Genomic DNA, 6631 nt, shown 5'->3' with positions numbered 1-6631 from the left:
CACTTTCTGTCTGGTGTCTTGGAAAGGTGTTTGACTTGCTGGGTGGAAGCTAATGGCAGAGGCAAAGAAGAGCGTTTTCCCCACATCGCTGTCTGCTGGACAGACACACTTTCATCACTGATGTTAAATCACTCAGGAGCCGTTTGAGAAAAAGCACATTAATCCCAAAGTAAATGGGTTATACCTACAGTCCATGGTGCAAACAAGTAGAAACCATCTTCCTTTTGCTTATCCAGGTGGATGTGCCAGAAAGATTCTGTAATTTTTAGAAATTACACCAGAGTATGTGACATGTGAGATAATTGATTTATACTCTGGGCAGTGATGGTTCTTAAGATCAGCTGAAATTGCTGTTTCTGTCTAGGATGTTGTCACAGTGCATTCTAATATATAGAGGATGACTTTGAAAATACTTTGATGTACCCACAAGTAGCAGCACCTGCAGTTCTAGTATTCCTTTCAATGCATGGCCCTTGCAGGCTTCCTTTTAGGCATCTGTGAGACATGAGTGCCAGGGCATGGATTCACTCTAAGTATCACACACCTGGGTGACACGGACACAATGGCCAAGGCATCTTGTACACTGAACCTCTCTCATGAGGCTGATCTAAGCCACACATGAACTCTGTGAAGACAGAGTGTGTCACAGGCCTCTCCAACACCAGCATTCTTATGGACCTAAGCTATCTTTTTGTTTAAACACTTGCTGACACCTAAAAGAGCAAAGCCTGTACTCTTCTGTCACCAGTACCAGCCCAGGGCTCTGTTCATAAAAAGAGCATACCTGTTACATGTAGGAATAAATCTGTTTTATTTGTTGCAAGAAAAGCCTTCCATCATCTTTTCCTGAGTCCCCACATCCATTGCTCCAGCTCTGCCCAGGCCCTGGAGCTGAGCAGTCCAGCAGCCAACAGCAGAGTCAGGGTAATTTCAGATGAAGTGTCTGGACTAGTAAAGAGGGTCAGCTTGGGATCAGTCTTCCGTAGGGACAGCAATCTGGGCTCTCACCAAGCCTAGGAATAAGCATCTCCTTACCAGGAATAAGAGGAAGCTAAGCACGGAAAGGGTGCATGGGCCCAGGGGACTGTCCTGAAGCAGTGTGGAGGGAGAGAAGTCTCCAGGAGAGCAGAGCCAGCCCACAAAGCCAAGGTCCAGAGCCGCTCTGAATGATGACAGCTGCTTTGTTTTTAAGAGCTCTGCATAAACGTGCTAAAAATCCCACCAGTCTTCCACCCCAGGAACATTTAGCTGTGCAGAAAGAACCTTCTCTGATGTCACCTGACTGGCTGACCCAAGGAACTTGAAATCACACTGACTAGAGGAGCTGCTGCCAGGTAGCTCACCCGGCCCCAGGTGTAGTTGGGACTGATTTTGTGAAGGTCAAGTGCACAGAGTACCATGGACAGAGGGAGTCAAGAATTTCCCCCCAAATATTTCATCTCTCAGCCTGGAGTAAGGCCTGAAACTCCTTGATAGTGTTCAAATTTTGATTGATCTTCTCACCCCAAGTGTCTGTCATGCTCCAGGGTAGTGGCCTGTAACTTGGAAGCCTCCATCCACCTTTTGAACTTGCTTGGAGAGTTAATGTGCTTGTTTTCCCACCATGGGACAGTGAGCAGAGAGTAGCACCTTGCTAGGATGGAATACAAAAGAAATTAATGTAAGTAAAGAGTAGTATAGAAAAAAACAATCAGGGATATGATTGAGAAACCCAGGTTCTGGAAAAGCAAGAATCCCAAAGATCCAGGATATCATAAAACCAAAAAGAAAAAAAGAAACCAGAAGCAAGGGCCAGGTGGCTTTCTTGGGGTTCGCCAATGAAGTTGCACAAATGCAACTGGCTCTGCTATGCACCCTGCTGCTCCTGGTGACAGGTGGAGAAGCTGAAGGTTCCCACTTCTCTGCATTAGGGTCTTGGAAGGCAGCAAAGGACTGGAGCACGTTAGGTGGATTCCTGTGAAGACACTGGATGAAAGTGGATTCCACCTTAACCTTCAGACTTGGCCAGGTTCTCACACACTAAGCAACTCCGCACGAACTTCATCCTGAGGTACGGGGAAGTTTAATTTTATTCTTTTTCCTGCAAAGTTCATTTTCTACCTATAAAACTGTGGAAAGTAGACGGATGGATTTTGTTGCATTCATGAACACTGCAGCCACACACACACAGTGAGGTCTCAAAGGTGGCTGGTGGAGGTGGACGTGAAGCACAGCTAAGCACGTGGGGATCGACCGGACTTCCGGGGAGCTTTCAGCAGTCATGAAACAAGGGCTGTCTGGGTTTGCAGGTGAAGTGTCTCGGGTAGCAGTCACCTGAGCCTGTCCCTTTTGCGGCAGACATCAGCTTCCAGTGCTGCTTCCTGTGGAAAGGTCCCTCTTAGGCCAAGGCAGGATTCAGCCAGAAAGGCTTCTGCTTAGTGCTCTATAGGTCCATCTTCTTTTTAAAGGGATATTCTTCCAAGTGTTTATGTATCTGCAGATGTCTGCAGTTTCTCTGAATAGCAATGCCAGAGAAATCAAAGAAACATAGTTTGGAGGTGGCATGACCTACCATTCGACAGATTCTTTGTTTTCCATGAAAGTTGTGACGGTGAAACAATGTTCAAAGTATTCACATTATGGCAACCCTTGGCAGGAAGGAGGCATGTTACACATGGATGCACCAGCCAAGCATGGTGGCACACATTTGTAATGCAGTGCTGAGGTGAGATTGTCATGAGTGCCAGGCCTTTTTAAACTATATAGCAAGGCCTTGTCTCAAAACAAGCAAGCAAACAAACACAAAACAGAAGCTCTTATACAGATACGGGGCCCTGCCTGCATCTTGGCATCCCAAACCTGGTCCTTGTTGGTGTGCCTGGCCTAGTGCTGCTCTCTGCAGGCAGCCCCACTGGACACTTCTTGTCCCCCTACATGGTGAGGCCATTCCTCATGGTAAAGAGATCCTCTCATTCCATTAGTAGAGACCTCTAACCTACTGGCATTCCAGAGGAGCGACCCAGGAAATTGTGACTGACTGGTCCATGAGCCCTCGTAGCCTAGGCCACATGATCTGTTGCATGAAGCTGCCATTCTCTCTACTGTCCCTGAGAGCAGTGTCTGTTTATTTTGACCATGGAGTGTGAACCAGTCTCCCAGCCAGACACTTGCAGTGCTTCTCCTCCTCTGAGTCACTGGGATCTCAGTCTCAGCTCCCAGAGAACAGGCATAAATTCCTGGGCGGTTGCATCCTGCATGCTGCTGCTGCTGCTGCAACAGTGGGGTCACAGGGTTGCCACCTAGCTGTGTACACCTTCCCTCCCTCACCGGATCAGGGGCAGCGTACTGCTGCCCACTGCTCCAAGTCCTGTTGGCACTTACTGCAGCATAAGCGATGGCCCTCGTGGTCCCTGAGCCCAGGATGGTGCTGGTTGGGGTAGATGGCAGCTATCTCTGTGTCCCAAGATAGGGCAAGTATGTGACTGCATCAGGCAGGAGCACTGCAGGGTGACATAGACTCCAGAGGATTTGCTGCCAGGTGGGGTCATGGCTGGCCATGGTGTAGGACAGACCTGTGTGGGAAGTCAGAAGAGGACAGTGCTTCTGATCATAGCTTTGCCACACTTTAGTCACATCCCTACCCCACCCCCATCCCATCCACTGATATGGATCATGTTGTCCCTCTAAGCCTTAGTATCTTTGCTTTCTTTGCTTACCCAGTTAAATGTTTGTGTGGTCATGGATGCTACATATGATAAATTGTACAAGGGTCTGTGAATGTTACCCGAATGCCCACTCATGGGGACAGTAAAGTACTGTGACCAGTCTAAGGGGCTGTTCCCTGACTCTGAGGCCCATGAGGAGGCCGAATGTTTTGGCAGAAAGCACATAGTGGGACAAATCTCGTTCCACACTGACCAGGAAAAACAAAGCAAAACAGAGGAAGGGCTTGGGTTCCTACTGTTCCCTCAAGGTATACCTCCCCGCAACACAATTTCTTTCCACCAGCCCACTGCCTACAGGTACCATACCTCCTGCTGACACCATCAACTGAGGACAAAGCCTGCACCACACCAGCTTCCAGGGCCATTCAATATCCAAACCACAGAATCTGCCCTGAGAGCCTCCAATGGGACACTGGCTGTCCCCTGCCCTTAGACTCACACAGAGACATTCTCAAGTAGCCTCCAAGTCACAGGCTTAAAGTAATGATCAGCACTCACCAGGATCCCTGGGTAATGCAGTGTGAAGGTGACTTCTCCGAGTGCTGGCTGAGTCCTAGGCAGCTCTGTGGTGTCCCATAGGTTTCACAGTCCTTTTGTGCTGTAAGTTACAGAGGGAAGCTCAGGTCCCATAGGCCAGATGATTCCTGAGGCTTTGAAGACAGCTCAGGTGTCCAACAACTGTGGCCAAGCTGGTGCTTCCTCAGTCACAGGCCGTAAAGGCTTCTCTGAGGCATTTCAGCTTCCTCTGACTAGAAACGGACAATGCACAGAATGGTAGCAGACGGGGGAGAATCAGCCTACAATTTATCCATCACACAGGGATTTCCCCTTTGGGAGATTAGGACATTCATGTGTGAGCAATGTGACAAACACCTGAAGTGGGGGGATTCAGAAATAAGCCCATACATTCAAGGAAATGCTTCAGGACTCAAGACAGCCTCTCAAGTATCCTGAGAAGACTGTCAGCTCTCACCCCAGCTGACCCAGATGTAGAACACCTTCTACCCACAGCAGCCACCAGCAGCAACTGTGACAGGACGCCTTTGAGAAAGGGACAATGGTTTCCAGTTACCCTTTTATATTACAAGACTCAAGTGCCCAGTTTTCAACAACAAAGGCAAAAATATGTAACATGAGGAGGCAACAGGAAAATATAGCTCTCTGAGAGGGACCATCTGTCTCAAAATGCCCAAGGATCAAAGGAAGACTTGAATAAAAAATCTGAAGGAATAAAAAAGGAATACCATTAAACAGGTAGAAATTATAAAGAGAAAACAAAATAAAACCTGGAGCTACAATGCACAATAACTATAATGCTAAGTCACTATAGAGGGTCACAAGGAGATATGAGCCATAAGAAGAAACAATACCTTAAAGGCAGGACACTGAGTCTATACAACACAAAGAAAAAGGAATCAAGAGATGGTAAAGGACCTTCAGGGTCCTGTGGATCCCATTCAGCAGACCACACCTTTTAGGAGTAGCAGAAGGAGAAAAGATAATGAAAGGAATAGAAAGACCATCTGCAGATTGTCTGAAAGTTTATAAATAAGGAGATGAAAAGGGATTTAAGGGAGGGTAGGGAAATAGGAGAAAAAGAAGAAAAATTATTATATCATGTACAGGTACAAATTCCCTATAATGAATGTGAACATTATGTATACATAAAATGTGCCAATATACTTAATTAAGTAAAAAAAAGAAATATCTAAAACTGTCATGAACTCAATGGAATACATGGATATTAAAAAACCCAAGAAGCTCAGTGGGTTTTTTAGGATAATTTTAAATAGACCCATACCAGGACACATGATAATCAAATCCTCAAAAGCTAAAAACAAACCAAACAAAAATCAACTAGAAATTTTATATCTAGTGAAAAGAAAGATTAAATTAAGACACTCCCAGATAAACAAAAGTGGGGTCATCCCCTCAAGACCTGTCATGGAAAAAATAACTTACAGCTGTGCTTTAGGTAGAAGAAATGGAAAAAATAACTTACAGCTGTGGACAGAAATAAAGTATCTGATAGGTCATTATAAAAAAATACACTAAAAGTGTAGCTTTAGTTTATGACTACACTTTTAAGATTTTTTTCAACATGATTTTAAAGATAAATATGCAAAATAAATGCTCTATGTTACTGAGTACAGAATATCAAAATGTAATTGTAACATAAATAGCCATACAGGAGCAGAATTTTGCACAACAGGAAAGTTAAATTGCTATAAATTCAAATTAGGGTGTTATAACTTCAGAATATTGCATGTAATCCTTATAATAACTACAAAAAATAAATTAAGTAATAAGGGAATCAAAACATTTCACTAGAAAATAATTTAATGAGACACAACTGATAAGAGGAAAAGAGGGAGATAAAAGCTATAAGACATATAGAAAATAATTACAAAGGACCAAATTAAGTTTCTCTTTATCAGTAATTACATTAAATAAAAATTGATTCATGCCTCTAATCCGAAGACACACACTGGAGTAATGGACTTTAAAAATTACCCAACTAGAATCGCTTTCTGCAGGAGACACAGTTATGTTGAAAGTGAAAGGGTAAAGAGATAGAGTTCATTAAAATGCTAAATAAAAGAAACCTGCGTGGTTATAATAACATTTATAAAACACTTAAATCAACAGAGGTTCCACAGGAGACAAGAATACATATGTTAACAAAAGTTTAATACAATAAGACACAATGGTTTTATGCCTACAAAAGATCTTTAAAATATGTGAAGCATATGTGTAAGAACTGAAGAAATAATTCTCCAAAAATGTTTGAAAATATCAGAATCCCACTGGAATACTGAATTGGACAAAATGGGAAGACAAGAAAGGAAAACTTCATGACACATTAAGCCAACCAGCACTGAAATATATGTGCAGCTCACACTGTGCGAAAAAGCAGAATGAACTGT

The 6631-nt window shown here is 44.0% G+C and overlaps 1 long non-coding RNA gene across 1 annotated transcript; it reads right to left on the bottom strand.

The window, feature by feature from the left end:
* Positions 1-787: 787 nt before the first annotated feature.
* On the bottom strand, positions 788-3546 carry LOC134477547 (uncharacterized). The gene is made up of 2 exons (XR_010049565.1): positions 3361-3546; positions 788-1633 (listed from the first exon to the last, which is right to left on the bottom strand). It is a non-coding gene; the product is annotated as an uncharacterized LOC134477547 (long non-coding RNA).
* Between the last annotated feature and the right edge of the window lie 3085 nt (positions 3547-6631).

Source organism: Cavia porcellus, unplaced genomic scaffold, assembly GCF_034190915.1.
Source record: "Cavia porcellus strain 051 isolate PalLab524CR breed Dunkin Hartley unplaced genomic scaffold, mCavPor4.1 scaffold_9, whole genome shotgun sequence".
Taxonomy (NCBI): domain Eukaryota; kingdom Metazoa; phylum Chordata; class Mammalia; order Rodentia; family Caviidae; genus Cavia; species Cavia porcellus.
This window is presented reverse-complemented; position numbering and strand designations above follow the sequence as displayed.